Source organism: Microcaecilia unicolor, chromosome 1, assembly GCF_901765095.1.
Source record: "Microcaecilia unicolor chromosome 1, aMicUni1.1, whole genome shotgun sequence".
In the NCBI taxonomy this organism is placed as follows: domain Eukaryota; kingdom Metazoa; phylum Chordata; class Amphibia; order Gymnophiona; family Siphonopidae; genus Microcaecilia; species Microcaecilia unicolor.
In genome coordinates, this window is record NC_044031.1 from 317,799,296 (window position 1) to 317,822,290 (window position 22,995).

General features: G+C 45.4%; 1 protein-coding gene across 2 annotated transcripts in view; it reads left to right on the forward strand.

Annotated features, from left to right (window-relative positions):
* CDYL (chromodomain Y like) overlaps positions 1-22,995 on the forward strand; it is a 313,720-nt gene that overhangs the window by 26,171 nt on the left and 264,554 nt on the right. The window contains exon 2 of one of the 2 annotated variants that reach the window (XM_030208727.1): positions 1,214-1,434. The exons of the other annotated variant lie outside the window; for it this stretch is intronic. The gene's annotated coding sequence lies outside the window, so the exon portion shown is untranslated. The remainder of the gene's footprint in view (positions 1-1,213; positions 1,435-22,995) is intronic. 2 annotated transcript variants of the gene reach the window in all.

Genomic DNA, 22,995 nt, shown 5'->3' on the forward strand with positions numbered 1-22,995 from the left:
GTCTCCTTGATTGCAACAACGTCCAAGTTTGCCTCCAACATCAGGGTCTGAAGGTCATGAACTTTATTGCTTACACTGCGAGCATTTGTGGTCATCGCTTTCCATCTACATTTCCTGGTATGCGTTTCAACATTAGTGATTTGGGGGTTTCTTTTCTCTTTGGGTACCTTCATATCTTTTTGTTCCACTTTTATTGTTTTTTCTTTGGCTTCCGTTCTGTTTTCAAGAACATCACAGTGCTGTAATGGAGTAAAAGAATTTTGTAGGGGCAACACTTGTGAGGTCGGTACAAAATTCTTTAGTAATGATTTTATTATGTATGTGACTTGGAAACCACCTAGAATTGTATGATAGAGCGGTTTAAAAATTTTAAAATAAATATTAAACATGTAAATGATGTGGTAATGATTTTAGTCATCATGCTTTTACTAATATAGCATGATACATATCAGGAACTAAATTTATCATGGCCTTTTTGTCACAGAAGATTTAGAAGTTGATCCTATGTTGCTGCTATATACTAACATACTGGTACTGTATGACAGGGCAAATGTGCTTATATTTAGGTCATGGGAGAAGACACCTGTGCTTACCTTCTGTTCCTACATGTGGACCAACAGGCAGCCCTCCTAGAAATGCTCGCTATGATTGGGAAAAGTGCTGCTTCTACTGCCATGTGATCAAAATATGGAGTGGTGCTCAGTACTAACATTTCTCCAAAAGTGCAACTGGAAAGAGAGATTTCTTTTGTCGGGGGCTTGGACACATTCAGACAGTCTGATCTGGCCCAAGAGGAGCCATAGTGAGGAAGGTCTGCCTGATGGCCCATGGGAACTTAGAGAGCCCTTATAAAAGTATTTTTCGGAATAGGCTGGAAGGGGATGACCAAGGAGGTGTTGGTGATTTTTTTGAGGTTTTAGTGGGTGGGGGAAGGTCTCCTGTACTAACTGACTTTTTAACTTTGCATCTGTTAGCGTAGTGGAATATTAAAACATACATTGACACAAAGCATGGGTGCACTCAAAGGACTATGCTCTGCTTAATGTGGCTCTTTGGGTATACCCCTGCCCAACATATAATTGTTACTGCATTGGGCACTAATGGCCAAATTATCCTAAATACCATTTTGGCAGGTTGCTTGCTTTGACTTCCAAACATGATACACTCTTAGTACATAGGCCCTTTCATTTGTCATGTTTGTCTTACATTTCAGGATTTTTGAAGGATGTACTTTTTGGTATCTCCAGTATTTTTCAGTGATGAAGCACTGGAATTGTCTTAATTGGAGAGGTAGAGAAAGAGAAGCCCTGATCATGTGAGGAAGATGAAATCTCAAGAGACCAGGGTATTGTTGGTCTCTATCTGCAAGCAGAAGAGTTAATCCCTCAGGGTCCAGACAGGTATAGAGATGTAATAGAACTGGAGTTGATAGAGGTAAGCAAAAATTATTAATAGAGACTGATGATCTATTGTCTTTTTTTTTTGTTAAATTTTTTTTTTTACATTGCACATTTAGTTTCCTTGCAATATGGTGGCATAGTTTCCAAAGTTTTTCTGCCTTCATCTTATTATTTCTCTTTACCATTCAGGACTGCAAAACATAGGGAAGGTTATTTTATATATTCTTGCGTAACTTGTACCCTAAGTGCTCTCCAGTTGATTCTGCAAGGATCTCTTACACCATATACTTTGCAGATGCAAAGTATATGGGATAAAGAGTTCATGAAATTCTGCTATATATCTCAGCTGAGCCAGTCCCCTTTCCCTGTAGTGAAAAATATGTTCACTCTTGTCAATATGAATGTTTTTTGTATGGAGTACCTGTGACAATATTTAAAAGAATTTCTTCTGTTGAAAATAAATTTTGAGAAATAAAATAAATCATACTACAAGACATCAGTAAAACTGGTCTTTTATTAGCGTTGCCATAAGGTATCTTGTTAACAAGGAGGGAAGACTGAGAGAGAAATTTCTTTGCTTCTTATCCCTGAAGTTTGGCAGACCAAATGCTCACATTTATACCCTCAACCACATATGAGGTAATTGATTTATTTACACAGAATTTCATAGCATCAGCAAGATATCTTTTTAGAATGTTGAACTTAATCTAAGCAAATATGCTAAAACTCTAAATTATATAGTACAATGGAAAATGTCTGTTATATAGTATTTCTCAACTACATTTAATAATAGTCTAATATTTATAACCTGTTCTGTTTAGTTAAATACAGAGTATGATTTACTTTTCCAAAAGAAGACATCTATCATAAATACTGGTTAGTGCATAAAGTCCATAAAAGTAGCTGGAATATGAGGGATTTTTGCATTTCAACTGTTGTAGTTTTTATGGCTTTTGTTATAATACCATTCTCAGTTCTTCTATATGTTAATTGACTTCTGTATGTATTTGATATAAAATTCAATAAAAACTCTTAAAAAAATATAAATAGTGGTTAGTTTCAGATCTTCTTTAACCTCTTTTTGTTAATGGAGATAAAGAAGAAATCTGTAGTAAACGACAGAGGTAGTGTTCTGTTGTGGATTAAAAACTGGTTAAAAGATAGAAAAGAGAGAGTAGGGTTAAATGGTCCGTAATCTCAATGGAGAAGGGTAGTTAGTGGGGTTCCCTAGGGGTCTGTGCTGGGACCGCTGCTTTTTAACATGACCTAGAGATGGGAGTAACTAGTGAGGTAATTAAATTTGCTGATGATACAAAGTTATTAAAAGTCATTAAATCGTGGGAGGATTGTGATAAATTACAAGAGGACCTTATGAGACTGGGAGACTAGGCGTCTAAATGGCAGATGATGTTTAATGTGAGCAAATGCAAAGTGATGCATGTGGGAAAGAGGAACCCAAATTATAGCTATGTCTTGCAAGGTTCCACGTTAGGAGTCACAGACCAAGAAAGGGATCTAGGTGTTGTCGTTGATGATACGTTGAAACCTTTTGCTCAGTGTGCTGTTGCGGCTAAGAAAGCAAATAGAATATTAGGTATTATTAGGAAAGGAATGGAAAACAAAAATGAGGATGTTATAATGAGTTTTGGAGGGCTCACATTTACCATCACAAGTGTAACAGGTGGGGGGGGGGGGATGGGCCTGGGTCCGCCTGCCTGAAGTGCACTGCAGTACCAACTAAAACTGCTCCAGGGACCTGCATACTGCTGTCATGGAGCTGGGTATGACCAAGAGGTCATCAGCGAAAGCCAATATCTTAAAACACTTCCGTACCCACCCACACACCTCTAATCTCAGGGTTAGCCAGAATCTCCCATATCAATGAGTCAAGGGTCAAAACAAACAACAATAGTGACAGTAGACAGCCCTGTCTCTAACCCCCGGAAAATAGAAAAAGGCATAGAGACGCCTTAGGTGCATGGTACAGTGCACACACCACATCAAGGAAGCTACCCTGAATGCCATATCTCTCCATGACTTTAAACATAAATGGTCACACAACTCTATCAAAGGCTTTTCCTGCATCAAAACTAATAAGGAGCATGTATTCATGCCTTACCCGGACTGCTTCCAAAGAGGTCAGGATCTGTCTAATATTTTTAACTGCGTGACGATCCCGCACAAATCCAACCTGAGGGGAAGAAATAATGGATGGTAACTCTCTAGCCAACCTGTCGGCCAGTACCGTGGCCAACAACTTAGCCTCAAAACATAGAAATGAGATAGACATATATGAAGTGGGCAAGTTGGGATCTCTATGAGATTTAGGAAGAACTATAATATGAGCTAAAGTCAAAGAGTCAGAAAGTCATTTAGATGTGATAAACTCATTAAATATGGCCGTAAGAGGTTGAACAATATCTGGTACCAGGAGTTTATAAAATTTGGCTCTATAGCCATCTGGACCGGGTACTTTAAACCAGGGGCTATGCTTTAGAGCCCAAGCAACTTTATCCTCTCCAACAGGTTGATTAAGGGAAGCAGTTTGAGCTTGCGTTAAGGTTGGTAAATCAAGAAAGAAAAGTATCCAGATCCAAGCTTCCATCAGGATCCCTTCTATATAAGGCTCAATAGAAACCCGTAAAGGCATCAGTAATGCCCTGTGTATAATTTTATTTATTTCTTAGGATTTATTTACCACCTTTTTGAAGGAATTCACTCAAGGCGGTGTACAGTAAGAATAGATGAAACATGAGCAATAGGCAATTATAGCAGTAAAAATATTCACCTAACAATACAAAGTATGGCATGGTATACTACCCGCAATGTCAACACAATGGGCAATAGAACACTATAATTGGCAGTGAAGGGCAAGGCAAAGTTGCAACACATAGATGAGCAAGAAAGCAAGGTGACTGACTCGAAGAAAACTGCACACGAGGTCAGAGAGCTGGTCAAACACCATCCCAGCTAAGGTAGGAGTGGATAAACTTGTCCCGCTGCAGTATGTGCAGCCCGAGTCAATCCTTGTGTGTGTGAGTGAGACTAACAAGTTAGTTACTTCTTCCATTAAAAACTTGGTTGAAGAGCCAAGCTTTCACCCGCTTCCTGAAGTAGAGGTAGTCTTGTGTTAAGCAGAGCCTTTCAGGCAATGCGTTCCAGAGTGTGGGGGCTACTCTGCAGAAGACTCTCTTGCGGGTATCACATCGTGTAGTGTCTTTTGGAGAGGGTGTAGTTAGTGAAAGTCCTTGGGAGGACCTTGGTGTCCTTGGCGGTGTGTGGAGGATCGTCCTATTCTTCAGATACTCGGGGCCATTTCTTTTGGATTTTGTTGAATTTTTCCACCCACTTTTCAAGATAACCTTCAGGTAGATGGTACTTCCTAAATGTTCCAGCAGGTGTCGCTATTCAGCGTTGGTGAGAGTGATGTCTTCTGGCAGTGGACAATGTGGAACCTGGAAGATACTAAATGATATGCTCTAAATAGCTCTATAAGGTGACTATGTTAATATCAATCGATAGATAGATATATATTAAATAGTTTTAACAAAGGGGCCTCAATAGCCCAGGGTACCAACTCGGTGGACATACCTGATAAGGCTTTTATCATGGGCCAACAACCCTCTGAAAAACCTACAGAGTGAAATAATTAAAAAAAACAGGTTGTAATGTTAATTACATATCCAACCAAATTGTCAACACTGTCAATAAACTGACTGTTTGTAAAACTTCCCATGTGGAGACGCCTCCTGTCGGATATTTTTTTCCCGGGTTTAAAGCTAAGTACTCCAGTTACTGTTGAGTTGTTTTGCAATTTTTTTAGTCAACCTTTTCTCCTGATAATAACTGTTTTCTCTTCCGATTTATACTATTATATCAACAAGCTCTATTAATGTTGACTGTATGTATGTATGTAGCCCCGTGCAAGACGTGCATGCAGGACGTCAGGAGTCAGAAACAGATCATCAGCGAAGGTGCCGGAGTCGACCGACGCTGAAGAAGACTTTGGCTGCTGGGGGTTGGGGACCCCCGCCAGCAAAGGTACCTGACAGCGATGGAGGGGGTCCAAAGTGGCAGGGGAGGGTCGGCAGCGGGGGGGGTCAAAGTAGAGGGGGCCAGGGCTTAATCTGTGGGGGCACATGTCCCTGTGGCCCTACCTAGCTACGCCCCTGAGACTAAGTAGTCAAAACCCACAAATCGACCCCCTCACCCCCCAGCACAGACATAAAGCCATTTGGAAAAAAAAAATCAACATTATTAATTGGAACAGGGCTCAAAATCTGGCTAGGGTCAGAATCTAGTCATCCACAGCCAGCAAACAGTCATGGGCTTCTTCTACATTTACTGTCAGGAACAAAACAGCAGGATTTCAGTGAGAACATTTCCATACAGGGATATGACTGCAAGGCTGTGCAACAATAAAGTCCAGGATTTCTGAAGCAAAAGGTATAAATAAAAGGAAGGCATGTAGTCAGTCACAGCTGCTTCAAGACAGTGTGGTGGAAACTATCTCTGCTGTTGGCTTCCTCTCCTCAGCATAGACTGCAGGGGCATACATGATCAACAAACAACAGACTCCAAAACATTCTCTCTGTTGCTTATTATAAAAAGGACAGCGATAAGATAAATTGTCATTTGCCTTCTTTATGGCAAAAATTCCTCTAGACTGAGATCTGTTAACTAACAGTCCTAAGACATTGTCAGTTGTTTGTTTTTGTTCTTACATCTAAAGTTTCCTTTAGTTTTAAAACAACAAAGAACAAACTCATTGAGCTCTCAAAGTATGTCTGGAAGAGAGCTTGGGAGGCTCATTCTATACATTTTCCTCTTTTTAGTTCATGGTCTGAGTTTAAAGGATAAAAAGTTTCACTCATGAAATCATCCTTCCCTGGGTTCTTCCTGTCTCCATGGTATGGCCTAGTCAGGCTGACTGCATCTCATTTCCAAAGCTCTGTGTAGTGAACTTACCAGGAAACAATTCAGGTCCGCAGGGTATGAGCTGGCATTCATGGTAAGAATAGTCTGACTTCTTCTTTAAGTCTGTTGGCAGATGTGATATGCTGCTAACTGGGTGGTTTCTTCTCCTTTGAGATTACATTTTTGTGAGTGCAAGATCTCCATTGTGGTTCTGGATTTCCTTGTAATAAATCTCAAACACAGGTTTAAAGTCTGCTCCTTGCTATATAATTTAAGGAAATTGCCAATTAATATAGCCAATTCACCTTTCCAAATTACCTAATTAAAAGTTTAAACAGGTCCAAAAAAAATAAAAAGAAATGACTCTCTTCTCCCCAGTGAACCTAATTATTCCTCGTATTTGCATATAAAGTATCTGCTTCAAAAAATAAACCTTTTGTATAAAAAAAAGTTTCTCTAGCAATAAACTTCGCTTTGGTTCTTTAACAGATACGAAACCCTGTATACCACTTAATTGCCATTATAATTTCTTTCTTCTTTGATGAATGAGAACACTTTTGGTGAAAGACCTTATTAAATAGCTATAAGTAATTCTCAGTGTTGAGCACATATATCTTAATTTTCTAAACATTTAGCACAAACATGAAAAGCTTTCTACATATAGCCATGGATATAAATTTGTTCCTTGAATGTATTATGCCAAAAGAAATTAGTAAATAAATACCATATTGCCAGATATTCAGAATCATGATTTCCATTATTCATTTGCAAACTTTTTTTCCCCCCAAACTCACTTACTCAAATACTTTCAAACCCAAAGGATCTTTCTGATGGGAAACAAAATGGGATTATTTGTAATGAAATAATTTCACTTGTCCAACTATTTATATAATACAAACCATAATTGGTACTTATACAAGCCGTGGACCCTTAAAAAGGGGTCCCATAATAACGTTTCTGATTCCCCATAATTCATCTTTGGAGTGGAGCTTCAAGAATCTTGGGTAAACATTTCCCTCTACTAGGGAAAATTTCCTGACCCCATACCTGGGGTTTCAGTTCTTTTTCTCCCCCTTTTTGAGAATCACTCAAATTGAGCTTCCTCTGCTTAAATCTGTTAGATCCTAACCCACAGAACCTATACCAGATTAGCCTAGTTCTACTGCACTCCTCAAGAGTCCAGTACTTGGATGTCTTGTGCCCTAAGCAATCTTGATTAGCCACTCTTCAAATAGAAATATATTCCCAGTCAATAAACAAAATAAAATTTGTTCCCTCACATAATTTGTGTTTTTCCATGAGTGTCCTTTAAGTCAAGAAATAAAGTAGTTTATATATATCCTATATAATAAAACTCACCTCCAATGTTCTAATGTTCTTGGGACCGTGGCTCCCTCGCACGGAGGTGGTCTGCTAGGCAGCATCGAACGCGATGACGTCAATAAACCCAGCTGATTGGAGGAACTGGCTGCTGGCACGCGCAAGCAAAAAAAACGGAAACAAACAAAAAGGCTCAGACGCACTCCTGAACCTGCCGTGCTCTACCGTGCTCAACAACGCTCGCACCGCACGAGACTGCTGCCCAGCTGAGGAGAATACCGCCGCGGCGCCACCCCGACACTGCCACCCTCCCGAACCTGTTGCACATCATACCGCCGCCTCGAACCGCCCTCCGGACCCGCACTAACAAAAAAGCCTTCAGCAGGCTGCGCAAGAAGCTACAACGAACTGCTGCCTTCTCTGGACGAGGTTCACGCCACCCCGAACCGCCCTCCCGATCCTGCAGCACTAACAGCGCAAGCTGGACGAGGTTCACAGACAGCAGTGCAACGTCTAAGCAAGCAGGTACAATTAAGGGAGGGAGGGGGCAGAAACTTTAAGGGAGGGGGCCTGGAACTTGAAGGGGAGACAGACAAAGACATGGAGAGGGGGCGAGAGAACAGAACGGGAGGGAAGGGGAGAGGACAAATGTTGCAGATGGATGGAGGGCATGGGAAAGAGAGCACAATCGCTGGATAAAAGAAGGAAAAGGAATTCAAAAAAGAAACACGGGGGGGGGGGGCACCCTTACATTGCCACTCACAGGAGGGGGGGTGAACTTCTAACAGAAAGGGGGGACTGCCCTTCAGGCAGAAGGAGGGGGACATACTCGTGCGCGCACACACACACACACACACACACACACACACACACACACAGTCTTTCACTCTCTGTGTGTCACTGAGACACACACTTGAACACACACACACTCTCACACACTCTGTTTCAATGCCCACCACTGTGGTCCTGCAACTAGTGGAAGGAGAAGGATATGGAGACACACACACACACACGCTCTCTCTCACACACAACCAGTCTTCCAATCTCTGTGTATCACTGTCACACACACTCTGTCTCATACACACACACACACACACACACACACACACACACACACACTATTTCTCTGTCACACCCATACTCACACATACACTCTGTCTCACCAAAAACAAAAACAGAAAAAAAACCATTGCTAGCGCCCGTTTTCTTTCAAACAGAAACGGGCCTTTTTTACTAGTGTTTGTTTATATATATATAATTTTTTTCTTTTTTTTCTTTTTGTGATAGTCACATCCAGGATAGTTTGGTTAAGGCAGTTTCAGTTTGAAATACAAGTCCCAGAAGGCATTGCAGTCAAGGAGCCAGGGGGTGAGATGAGGAACCCGGACTGGACTCCTAGCTGCAATGGGGGAAGACATGGGTGTAAGCTGGCAGGGCTTGTAGATGGGCTGCCACTAGGGGGAAAGAGAGTTAGGAAACCCTGTGTGCAGGAGCTCATCATTAGTCTAATGCTTAACTTAGCTGGTATGGATGTGGTGGAAGCTAATGGAAGGAGAATGATTGGTTGTGAGAGCAGAAGCCAGGGATTGATTAGGCAGGTAGGAAGGAGTCTCAGGAGAAGCAGAGAGGGAGAAGCAGTTGCAGGCTGAAAACCCTTGGGTAAGAGAGGTCCTTAAAGTACTGAAGCAGGCTGAAATCCCTTGGGTGTGAGGAAGTCCCAAAAGTATTTGCAGGCTGAAATCCTGGGGTAAGGGAGGTCCCTAAAGTATTGAATTTACCAGTGAAGCTGATGCAGGGTGAAATCCCTTGGGTATGAGGAGTCCCTAAAGTATTGAAACCTCCTGAAAGTAGAGGCTGCTTTGTGATTTAACTCGGATGATGAACTGATTGAACTGTTTGTCTTGGGAATTGAACTACTGTTTATTGTGCACTGGATAAAGAGCCCAGACTGGAGCTGACTGTGAGCCTGTATTGAATCCTGGTATGTGCTGATAGCCTACTGCTTAAAGGGGACTATGTGCCACACACTTTCAGGTGACTTACATGTGCTTAAGATTGAAGGTGAATGTTGTTGTTGGAACTGTGTATCAGGTCTACTAGAAACCTGCATGGAATAAATTCCTTAAGATTGAAGTTGCTGGTAGACATTTATTTCTTGACTGTACTGGGAGCCTGTGGCTGGAGGAGATTGTTCTATCCTTGGCTGCATCTAGAGGTATCTGGTTACAATATATATCTATATCTATCTATCTATAGATTTAGATATAGATTCTGTCATGCAATATTTACTTCACCCACAGGATGGCAATGCTGATCAATACAAATAATTCACGGACTTTAAAAGCATAGGATTGCTGAGGGGAAAACAAAGAATCTCAACTTGATGTATTTCATTCCTCATGGGCAGATGATTGAAAGCCCTGCGCTGTTCCAAACACCGCTCTAAAAATAGCGCAGGAACAGCATGGGGCTTTACCGCCCTTATGATCAGAGATAATAGCATGTAAATTTATGGTTCCTATTATCTCTGATCATAGGGTAAAGTGTGGGAGGATTGTGCCTCCCACACGTCTTTGACAGGTCTGGTCACCAGACCCCAAGTACCCCCACCCTGAGCCAACGAAAATGGGGGCTGGAGGTCCAGCAGACCTCTGGTCTCTTTGACCCCCCCCCTACACAAGTTCAGGGGGGCTGGGCGCCGCCATTTTCAAGGCAATGCCAATGGAAGAGGGAGGCCACTACACAAGTTCTGGGGGGCTGGACACCGCCATTTTTGAGGCAGTGCCAATGGAAGAGGGAGGCCACCTCCCTCCTCCAACTGAAGGTAGGGGGTAGGGAAGGGCCGTTAGACCAGGTGGGAGGGATTGACCTGCGGCCCACTGGGCCTCCAGGGACATCTGAGAGGATGCTGGGGGGGTTAGGGGGGCTGGAGACCCACTGGATCTCCAGCCCCCCCCCCTTGAACCTGTCTAGGGGATTGGGGGGGACTGGAGGTCTGCCGGACCTCCAGCCCCCTGTTGCAGGGGGGGGGGGTTGGGGTTCCTGCAGGGGGGCTGCTGTATTGGGGGAATGGGAGCCTTCTAGCATGCAAATGCATTTTGAACAAGGCATACCATTCCTCCCCAGTGGTCTGCAAACCCTAACGCTAGCTCCGAGTGGCATAGGGTTTGCAGCGGTCAGCGAGGAACTCTTTGGCGTGCTGGTCACTGATCATTGGGGATGAATAGATTTAGGATGCATTTGCATGCTACTTATGCTAAGAGCCCTGTTTTGCTTGCATTTGTATGCTAGTTGCGTTCAGAGCATGCGAGCACATTGTTTTACATACTTGGGGGCTCTGATCATGGGGCGGTAGCAGATGCAGGCGCTAGCAGCCTCTAGCGCCTTTATTTGCTTTTGATCATCAGCCCAGTAAGGGTGATAACATTCAACATTACAATACCTCAGGCATGTTACCAATTTTATTAAGGTTCCCCAAATTACCATATGCAATTAAAGCTCCATAAAAATATTAACAGTAAGATAATGTCTAAGTTAAAGACAACACAAAACCTCAGGGACGTACAACTAAATGCAGGCAGAATCAAAAATAGGAAAAACAGAAATTAACAACACATTTGGAATTCTGTAACATGATGCAACTCTAAAAGCATTTTAACCTACCATTTTCTGTAGTAATTAATGTTAGTCCTGAAACTTTAAAGTCTACAGGAAGCAGCTGCTCTGAGAAATAACCATTTTACTTATTTAACAGAATCATAAGTACATAAGTAAGTACATAAGTAATGCCACACTGGGAAAAGACCAAGGGTCCATCGAGCCCAGCATCCTGTCCATGACAGCGGCCAATCCAGGCCAAGGGCACCTGGCAAGCTTCCCAAACATACAAACATTCTATTCCTGGAATTGTGGATTTTTCCCAAGTCCATTTAGTAGTGGTTTATGGACTTGTCCTTTAGGAAACCATCTAACCCCTTTTTAAACTCTGCTAAGCTAACCGCCTTCACCACGCTCTCCGGCAACGAATTCCAGAGTTTAATTATGCGTTGGGTGAAGAAACATTTTCTCCGATTTGTTTTAAATTTACTACACTGTAGTTTCATCACATGCCCCCGAGTCCTAGTATTTTTGGAAAGCGTGAACAGACGCTTCACATCCATCTGTTCCACTCCACTCATTATTTTATATATTTCTATCATGTTTCCCCTTAGCCATCTCTTCTCCAAGCTGAAAAGCCCTAGCCTCCTTAGTCTTTCTTCATAGGGAAGTCGTCCCATCCCTGCTATCATTTTAGTAGCCCTTCGCTGCACCTTTTCCAATTCTACTACATCTTTCTTGAGATTCGGCGACCAGAATTGAACACAATACTCAAGGTGCGGTCGCACCATGGAGCGATACAAAGGTATTATAACATCCTCACACTTGTTTTCCATACCTTTCCTAATAATACCCAACATTCTATTCGCTTTCCTAGCCGCAGTAGCACACTGAGCAGAAGGTTTCAGTGTATTATCGACGACGACACCCAGATCCCTTTCTTGGTCCGTAACTCCTAACATGGAACCTTGCATGATGTAGCTATAATTCGGGTTCTTTTTTCCCACATGCATCACCTTGCACTTGCTCACATTAAACATCATCTGCCATTTAGCCACCCAGTCTCCCAGTCTCGTAAGGTCCTTCTGTAATTTTTCACAATCCTGTCGCGAGTTAACGACTGTGAATAACTTTGTGTCATCAGCAAATTTAATTACCTCGCTAGTTACTCCCATCTCTAAATCATTTATAAATATATTAAAAAGCAGCAGTCCTAGCACAGACCCCTGAGGAACCCCACTAACTACCCTTCTCCATTGTGAATACTGCCCATTTAACCCCACTCTCTGTTTCCTATCCTTCAACCAGTTTTTAATCCACAATAGGACATTTCCTCCTATCCCATGACCCTCCAATTTCCTCTGTAGCCTTTCATGAGGTACCTTGTCAAACGCCTTTTGAAAATCCAGATACACAATATCAACCGGCTCTCCTTTGTCCACATGTTTGTTTACTCCTTCAAAGAATTGAAGTAAATTGGTCAGGCAAGATTTACCCACACAAAAGCCATGCTGACTTGGTCTCAGTAATCCATGTCCTTGGATGTGCTCTGTAATTTTGTTTTTGATAATAGCCTCTACCATTTTGCCCAGCACCGACATCAGACTCGCCAGTCTATAATTTCCCGGATCTCCCCTTGAACCTTTTTTAAAAATTGGCGTTACATTGGCCACCCTCCAATCTTCTGGTACCACGCTCGATTTTAAGGATAAATTGCATATCACTAACAGTAGCTCTGCAAGCTCATTTTTCAGTTCTATCAGTACTCTAGGATGAATACCATCCGGTCCAGGAGATTTGCTACTCTTCAGTTTGCTGAACTGCCCCATTACGTCCTCCAGGTTTACCATGAAGTCAGTAAGTTTCTCCGACTCGTCCACTTGAAATACCATTTCCGATACCGGTATCCCACCCAAATCTTCCTCGGTGAAGACCGAAGCAAAGAATTCATTCAATCTCTCCGCTACGTCTTTATCTTCCTTCATCGCCCCTTTTACCCCTCGGTCATCCAGCGGCCCAACCGATTCTTTTGCTGGCTTCCTGCTTTTAATATAACGAATTAATTTTTTGCTATGTTTTTTTGCCTCTAATGCTATCTTTTTTTTCGTAATCCTTCTTGTCCTTCTTTATCTGCGCCTTGCATTTGCTTTGACACTCATTATGCTGCTTCTTGTTATTTTCAGACGGTTCTTTCTTTCATTTTCTGAAGGCGTTTCTTTTAGCCCTAATAGCTTCCTTCACCTCACTTTTCAACCACGCCGGCTATCTTTTGGACTTTTCTTTTCTAATTCGCGGAATATGTTTGGCCTGGGCCTCCAGGATGGTATTTTTGAACAGCGTCCATGCCTGTGGTACAGTTTTTACCCCCTCAGTTGCCCCCCTAATTTTTTTTTTTTTTTTTTACCGTTCTCATTTTATCATAGTCTCCTTTTTTAAAGTTAAACTCTAACGTATTTGACTTCCTGTGTATAGTTACTTCAAGGTTGATATCAAAACTGATCATATTATGATCATAGTTATCAAGCGGCCCCAGTACCATAACGTCCCTCACCAGATCATGCACTGCACTAAGGACCAAGTCTAGAATATTTCCTTCTCTCGTCGGCTCCTGCACCAGCTGCTTCATAAAGCTGTCCTTGATTTCATCAAGGAATTGTACCTCTCTAGTGTGTCCCGATGTTACATTTACCCAGTATATATTTGGATAATTGAAGTCACCCAGATGAAGCCATTACGTATGGGTTGTGTCCATCAACCAGCAGGGGGAGATAGAGAGCACTCAACTTTTCACAGTGCCTCATGGCCAGCCAGCTCCACTGCCTCTTCAGTATTCTCTATCTCCCCAAGCAGGGTGGATGCAGCTTCTTCGAGCTTCATCAAAAATCTGCCTGGGGGTGGCTCCTGGCTTGCCAGTTGTTAGCCGGGGTGTTAGAGGCTATAGCAGCTTCACTTTGAAGGCACATAGGTCAGCCCTTTCCCTGCCTTTCCCACTTATCTGAGCCTCTGGAGTGTTTTTATTTACCTCTTTTGCCTCTGCTTTCCTCACAGCGTTAAAAAAAAAAAAAAAAAAAAAGTCACGTCGCGCTTTAGTGCAGCGATCTTGGAAAAGAGGTTTTTTTCGTGAGATTCTTCTGCAGGACCGGAGCTGTGATACTCGGTCTAGTGAGGTAAGAGTGTTTTCTGATCCTCCGGGGTGGGCCCGCGATCGGGACGTTTTTGGCGCGAACCGCCATTTTTGAATTTTACCGCCGTTTTCGGCGATGGCTGCGGAGACTGTAAAGCGCTGTTCTAAATGTGGCAAGCGCAAATCAGCAGCGGGGCTCTGTAATTCGTGCTGTACAGACGGTAGAGCTGGCCTGAGCATGGCGAGCGGCAATCTTTTGTGCTCTGAACTGGCAGCGGACGCCATTTTGGATTTTCCACATGGCGCGGCCTCCATTGCGACGGAGAGCCCTGAATCCGGGGGGGGGGGGGGGGGTCCTCTGAGTGAGGCTAATAATAGAACTGATAGCCCTGGGCAGGATCCAGGCGGTCAGGGAGCGGTTTTCTCCCCTGATTTTGTTTTAATGCTGCATAGGGCGTACATGCTTAAAAGAGCTCTTCCACAGGGATCTTCGGACCCTCTGCCTGCCCCCCCGGTGGATCCTGGCCTTTTGGAGGCTAATTCCCCTTCTGAGTGTGGCGCACCCCCCTCCCCCCCCCCCCCCCCCCCCCCCCCCCCCCCCCCCCCCCCCCCCCCCCCCCCCCCCCCCCCCCCCGGTGGTCGGGCTATGAGGATTCTGAGGGGTCTGGCAGAACGTCTTGGGCTGAGGAGCCAGAGTCGGGTGCAGAATTGCCACAGGAGCTTGATGATCCGTTTGCGGTGAGGATTTTCCACCGCGAGGAGCTGCTACAAGCCCTCTCGATTGAAGATCCTGGGAGTGGCACAGCCTCCTCTGTTAATCCAAGGATGGCTAGTACCAGAAAGCCTGCTCGAGCCTTTCCTTTGCATGACTCCATCCAAGAGCTTATTTCGGCTCAATGGGCTGACCCCGAGGGACCTTTGAAGGTTGCCAGGGCTATGGGGCAAATATACCCTCTGAGTGAGGAACATTTGGCTCGCTTTGCAATGCCTAAAGTGGATGCCCTGGTCACGGCTGTGACAAAGAGAACTACCTTCCCTGTTGAAGGAGGTGTTGCCCTGAAGGATATTCAAGACCGCAGGCTTGATTCAGCTCTGAAGCAGTCCTTTGATTTGGCAGGTCTCACTGTTCGGGCGTCTGCATGCAGTTGTTATGCTGCTAGAGCCTGCCTGGCTTGGTTACAGCAGGCAGTGGAACAGCCCGGTGATGGAGCGGAGACCTTGTCTGAAGTGGCTCCGCGAATGGAGTCGGCCTTGTCCTTTTTGGCTGACGCCCTTTATGATATGGTCAGAGCTTCGGCTAAACAAATGGCTGTAGCAGTGGCGGCTCGCCGCACTCTTTGGCTACGACATTGGACGGCGGACATGGTCTCTAAGCAAAGGTTGGTGAAGTTGCCCTTTCAAGGCCTTCTCCTTTTTGGTGAGGAGCTGGAAAACATTGTTAAAGGCCTGGGGGATTCCAAACCTCAGCGCTTGCCCGAAGATAGGCCAAAGTCTTCCTCTAAGGGTAAGGTGGTCCGCTCCTCTTACAGACCTCGCTTCCGTGAAGCTGGAAGGTACCGCCTGGGGCGTTCTGCTGGGTTCACTTCTTGTGCCCGCTTTCAGCAGAGAAACTCCTTTCGCTCGGACAAACGTTCCGCAGCTGCCGGTTCAAGGCCTGGAGTTCAGGGTGACCCTCTCAATGATGGTGCGCCGGCCCCCTCCTCGTTTCCTATCATCGGAGGAAGACTTTCCCTCTTTTTTGAGGAGTTGGCCAAAATCTCCGCAGATCAGTGGGTCTTGGACCTGATCAGAGACGGATACCGAATAGAATTTGATGCCCCAGTGAGAGACGTGTTTGTGGAGTCCTGATGCGGTTCTGCCGCCAAACGGGCGATGGTAGAGGAGACTTTACACAGTCTGTGCCAGATAAGGGCTGTGACCCTGGTGCCTCCCGCCGAACAAGGTCTAGGCCGCTACTCCATTTACTTTGTGGTGCCACAAAAAGGCGGGTCTTTTCGCCCGATCCTGGACTTAAAAGAGCTAAACAAGTCCTTAAGAGTGCGGCATTTTCACATGGAAACCCTGCGCTCCGTCATTGTGGCGGTACAGCCAGGAGAGTTTCTCACGTCTCTGGACCTGAAAGAAGCTTACTTGCACATACCAATTTGGCCCCCGCCCCAGATGTTTCTGCAGTTTGCGGTGTTGGGAATACATTTCCAGTTTCGGGCCTTGCCTTTTGGCCTCGCCACAGCTCCCCAAACCTTCTCCAAGGTAATGGTGGTAGTAGCTGCCTTTCTCAGGCGAGAGGGTATCCGGGTTCACCCGTACCTAGACGACTGGCTCATCAGAGCAGACTCAGAAAAAGAGAGTCATCTAGCTACAGCCAGAGTGGTTTCAGTCCTTCAATCTCTGGGCTGGGTCATCAATATGGCCAAAAGTTACTTGACCCCCTCGCAATCTCTAGAATATTTGGGGGCCAGGTTCGACACAGCCTTGGGCTATGTGTTTCTTCCCGAGCAAAGGCGGTGCAAGCTTCAGAATCAGGTCCGTCTGCTCCTGAGGATGCCCCGCCCGCGAGCTTGGGACATTGTCCAGCTGTTGGGATCGATTACGGCCACCTTGGAAATGGTGCCATGGGCGAGAGCGCACCTGAGACCTCTACAGTATTCTGTACTTCAACGATGGTCTCCAGTATCTCAAGATTATCAGTGCAGACTTTCTTGGCTCCTTGCGGCCCACCTCAGTATGGCGTGGTGGCTCTCGGACAGCATGTTGTGGCGGGGAATGCCGCTGGCGCTCCCCAATTGGTGCCTAGTGGTGACAGATGCCAGCCTGAAGGGCTGGGGCGCACATTGCCAGGGGAAGCATGCCCAGGGTCTGTGGACGCCCGATGAGTCGAAGTGGTCTATCAACCGCCTGGAGTTGAAAGCGGTGTTTCTGGCTCTTCTGGCCTTTTAAGTGACCCTGGAAGGATTGGCTGTCCCAGTGATGTCGGACAACACGACAGCAGTGGCCTACATAAATTGACAAGGCGGCACTCAGTGCAGAGCTTTAGCCGCGCAGGCCGAACAAATTTGCCACTGGGCCGAGCTGCATCTACAGTCCCTGTCAGCAGCTCATATTGCAGGTCAGAGCAACGTGCAAGCCGACTATCTAAGCAGGCATCAGATCGATCCAGCGGAGTGGGAACTAGCAGATGATGTATTCCTGCAGATATGTGCCAAATGGGGCAAGCCAGTGATGGATCTTATGGCGACCAGTTCCAATGCCAAAGTCCCGTGCTTCTTCAGCAGACGGAGGGATCCTCGCTCTGCCGGGTTGGATGCCTTGGCTCAACCCTGGCCCCTGGGCTTGCTATATGTCTTCCCTCCGTGGCCCTTGATAGGGCGAGTGCTCCTGTGGATTCGGCTGCATCCAGGAGAAGTGGTGCTCGTCGCCCCGGATTGGCCCAGGAGGCCTTGGTATGCGGACCTCCTACAGATGCTAGTGGAGGCTTCCCTTCCTTTACCTCTGGTACCGAACCTGTTGTCACAGGGCCCGGTAGCCATGGAGGACGCCTGCCGCTTTGGTCTTATGGCATGGCGATTGAGAGGGCACAATTGAGGGACAAAGGCTATTCAAACACAGTCATTTCCACTCCCCTGCAGGCCCGCAAGCGTCCCACTTCCGTGGCTTATGCCAGGATTTGGTGCCAGTTTGAGTCTTGGTGTGCTTCTAAAGCGATCACACCCATGCGGGCTCCTGCCTCGCCGATTCTGGACTTTTTGCAGGATGGTGTACAAATAGGCTTGGCCTATAATTTCCTGCGGGTGCAAGTGGTAGTGTTGGCCTCCCTTCGTGGTAAGGTTGAAGGTGTGTCTTTAGCTGCTCATCCAGATGTGGCACGGTTTCTTAGTGGGGTGCTTCGGCTCCGGCCTTCCGTGCGAGCACCCTGTCCAGCTTGGAACCTGGGGCTAGTTTTGAAGGCCCTGCAGGCTTTTCCTTTTGAGCCGCTTCTACGAGCATCGGAGAAAGATTTGACACTAAAGGCCGTTTTTCTTGTGGCCATTACTTAGGCGAGACGGGTGTCAGAGCTCACGGCGCTGTCCTGTAGAGACCCATTTCTGCAATTCTCAGAGTCCGGGGTCACGGTTCAGACCGTGCCTTCCTTCATGCCTAAGGTGGTTTCAGCATTTCACCTAAACTAGCCTATTTTCTTGCCCTCCTTTGATAAGGAGGAGTTTCCAGAATCTTTTGGGCAGTTGCACCTGTTGGATGTGCGCAGGACTCTGCTGCAGTATCTGCGAGTTACTATCTCTTTCAGGATCTATGATCATCTGCTTGTTTTGCTATCAGGTCCTCGCAGAGGGTCTCCAGCGTCTAAAGCCACTATTGCCCGCTGGCTCAAAGAAACTATCTTTTCAGCTTATCTGCTTGCCGGCCGGTCTCCGCCTGTAGCCTTTAAGGCGCATTCTACCAGAGCGATTTTTTCCTCTTGGGCTGAAACTGGAGCACTCTCTCGTCAAGAGATATGCAGTACAGCAACATGGGCTTCTAAGCTCTCTTTTGCCCGACATTACAGGCTGGATGTGGCTGCTAGGAGGGATGCGCGTTTTGGAGCACAAGTGCTAGCGCGTGGTGTGACCTGTTCCCACCCTATATAGGGATTTCTTTGTTACATCCCATACGTAATGGCTTCATCTGCTTGATGACAAGGAAGGTAAAATTAGGTTACCTTGGTAATTTTCTTTCCTTTAGTCATAGCAGATGAAGCCATGAGCCCTCCCTGTATGATTGTCTGTATGCTGTGAATCTGTTTCAGGTTCTGTTCTTGTTTCCTGAAGTTCCTTCCTTGGGAGAAGGTTGGAAAAGAGTCTTCAGGATTCATGTTCACTTATAGGAGGATGAGTCCATTCCCTCCAGTTTATGTTTTGGGAGGATGAGTTTATTCCCTCCAGGAGGATGTGTTCATTCTCTCCTTTTGAGTTCATGCCCTTGTTATGGGGCCATCGTTCGCTGTGAGGAAAGTTCATGTTATTCCCATTGCGGTTTGCCATACTGCTTTGGAAGCTTCAAATACTGAAGAGGCAGTGGAGCTGGCTGGCCATGAGGCACTGTGAAAAGTTGAGTGCTCTCTATCTCCCCCTGCTGGTTGATGGACACAACCCATACGTAATGGCTTCATCTGCTATGACTAAAGGAAAGAAAATTACCAAGGTAAGAACCTAATTTTCCCATTTGTCATTGCCTCGGTCCAAATGGGTGAGTTTCTCACCTCTCTAGAACTGAACTGAAAGAAGCTTATTTCCATATTCCAATCTGGCCTCCTTGCAAAAAGTTCATCTGGTTCGCAATCCTAGGGAATCATTTTCAATTTACAGCCATGCCTTTTGGTCTGACGACTGCTCCCCTTGCACCTTTTCCAAGGTTATGGTGGTAGTGAATGCTTTCCTGCGCAAATAGGGGATCCAGGTCCACCCTTATCTGGACGATTGGCTAAATCAGGCCCTATCGTATCAGGAGAGTCTCTAATATGAGCACAGTAACATCTCTTCTGGATTCTGTTGGATGGTGAATCACAGCAAGAGTCATTTAATTCCGACAAACTCTCGAGTATCTGGGAGTTTGGTTTGACATAAAGAAGGGAAAGTCTTTCTACCCCCATCTTGCCAGCGGGAAATTACAACTTCAGACTGTAAATCTTCTATCCCTTGACTGTCCAAGAGCTTAGGATTATGTTCAGGTTCTGGTTCAATGGCATCCACGCTGGATATTTTCCCTTGGGCCAGGTTCCATATGAGACTTCTTTAGTCTTCTCTGTTGAGTCTGTAGACTCCGGTCTCCAAAGATTATGACCAGTTAGTTCCTTGGACAACTCAGGCCAAGATGAGCTTGAAATGGTGGCTCCATACTCCAGACATTCAAGTGGGACTTTCTTTGTACTCTCCGGATTGGTGTGTACTCAGTTCCGATACCAGCTTGTTCGGCTCGGAAGCCCATTGCCTTCAAAAATCAGCACGGGGCCGATGGGCATAGATAGAAGCATCTTTGTCCATCAACAGTGTTATGATTCTGTTAGAATTCTGCTAGTCAGACAGGGGAATGCTTGGAAACGCTCCTGATTGGTCCATCAGGGGCTCAGCTGATGTCAGTCTAATCTACTTAAGCTCACCTCTCCCGTCAACCCCTGCTTTAGCGTTTTCTCCAATTCTGCTGAAGCCTTACCTTTGCTTTGTCTGAGCTAATAGCTCTGTGCTTGTGTGGAGTTACTCCTTTCCTGGCTTGCAGTTTTCTATTGCTCTGTCTCTGTCTGCCAGCTGCTGCCTGCGTGTGTCTAATTACCTCTCTCACTACACCTGGGTTTCTCTGTTTACTCTGGTGCGGTGTGGTGAGTTCCTCCTCGTTCTGTTCCAGTTTGTTTGTTTTGCTTCCCCTTCCTTCAGAGTTCCCTTCGTGTTTGTTTGTTTTTCATTGTACTCCCGATTAACCCCCATTGTCTGCAGTGTTCCCTGCCTCTGGTTGCTGTCTGTGTGCTGAGCTTGGTTTAACCCTTTGTCTGCAGAGCTTCTCTGCTTCTGGCAGTTATCTGTTTACTGCAATCTTCCCTTTGTGACTGTTTCATTCCTTTCTTTGCTGTACTACCTGTATTACAGAGCACTGTCCCTTTCTGTGCTGGTGTGTGTGTTAGGCTCCACACTCCGTTTTGCGGACTTTTCTATTCCCTGTTTGCTGAGGGTCTCTGCCTACAGTATCTTATATTATAGTCCCTCACTTTCTTTGTGTATGGTGGGCTACGGCTTGAAGTGTTTCTGTGTATGCTTCCCTTTCTCCTTGATTACCAGCACCGAGGGTATTGCTGGTGCTCCGGTCCCTGTGGGGGACCCCTCGTTTAGTCTCTTTCTCCCCTCCCTAAGTATGAGTTGGTTCCAGTTAGGCCGTGAGGCCCACATGCTTGAATTCTGAGTGAATCGGTAACAGATAGGCCGAGGCCCGCCTGATTGCCCTATCTTCCCTTTTCTAAGGTGCAAGTTGGTTGCTGCGAGTGTGTATACAGGGCTTGGTAGCTGGGGTAGTGTGTAGTGCCTGTTCAGCCCACCCTTGGCCTTGGCGTAACCCCTATACTAGGCCTCGGCCGGGGCCCAAGGGCTCACAACCAGACTAACAAATAGGTTGGAGCTCTGAATAGTTGGAAGGCTCTACTAGCCTTTGCCCTTCTTTGCAAGGGTAACCAGTGCAGATCTTCTCGGACAACATGACAACAATATTGTACAGCAACAGGCAGGGTGGAACAAAGATTATTTCCCTAACCATGAAATCTCAGCTTCTCTTTCAGTGGGCGGAGAAGAGCATTCCTCTGATATCAGCAACCCACATTGCGGGATTACTAAATACTAGGTCAGACTACCTCACCAAAGCGCCTGTAGATACAGGGGAATGTTAACTCTCAAGAGCAGCATTCTGTCTCATCACAGAATGCCAGTTTTGGATCTTGTGGCATCCAGTCGCAGTGCACAAGTCGACAAGTTCTTCAGTTGTCGAAAGAAGACGGGTTTCTTGGTGATAGATGCGTTGGTGCAAACTTGGCCAACAGTGGGTCTCTTCTATGTCTTTCCTCCATGGCTCATGTTAGGCCAAACGTTGTACCACATTGTTCTTCATCCAGGCTAGGTGATTCTGGTAGCATCAGATTGGCCAAGAAGACCTTGGTATGCGGATATCGTGCATCTTCAAGTTGTGTCTCCATTACATCTTCCTCAGCAGAAAGGGCTCTTACATCAAGGTCCCAGTCTCATGGAGGATTCCTCCCCCTTTGGTCTTATGGCTTGGTTATTTAGATGATGCACCTAAAGAAAAAAGGTTATTCAGAAGAGAGTATTACCACTTCAAGCACAGAAATGTTCAACTTCAGCTTATGCTAGAACTTGGAGAACCTTTTGATAGCTGGTCAAAGGAGAGTGGAATTTCTCCATTAAAGGCTTTTGAGCCCCACATACTAGCCTTCTACAAAAGGGTTTTAAGAAAGGATTGGCATTTAATTCTCTCAAAGTTCATGTTACATGGGCCATATCCACACTATTTCTCTCACTGCATATCCAGATATTGTAAGTTTTTTGAAAGGAGTTACTTATTTGTGTCCTAATTGGAAGGGCTGTCCAGAGTGGATTCTTCCTTTAGTCCTTTGGACTTTTCAAAAGGCTCCATTTGAGCCTCTTTGTAAAACCACTCTTAAGGATCTGACTTTGAAGTCTGTTTTTCTTGTTGCCTGATCTTCAGCACAGAGAGTCTCAGAACTTCAGGCTCATTCTTGTAGAGATCTCTTTCTCCGTTTTTCGGAAGGGGGGGGTTCTATTTGAACGGTTCCCTCTTTTCTTCTGAAGAGTGTCTTCTTTTCATATTAACCAAACTGTGTTCCTTCCTTCTTTTTCTAGGAAGGAATATGCTTCAGAATACTTTTCTCTTTGCTCTTGGATGTCAAGTGAGTGCTCATGTGTTATCTCAATTCTACAAATGATTTTACATGTTCTGAACATCTCTTTGTTCTCTTTTTTTGGACCCAGAAAGTGTCTACCAGCTAGATGGTTGAAGGAAACTATATCTTCAGCTTATCTCCTGTCAGGTAACTCTGCTCCATTTTTAGATTAAAGGTCATTCCACTAGATCTCTTTCTACTTCTTTTTC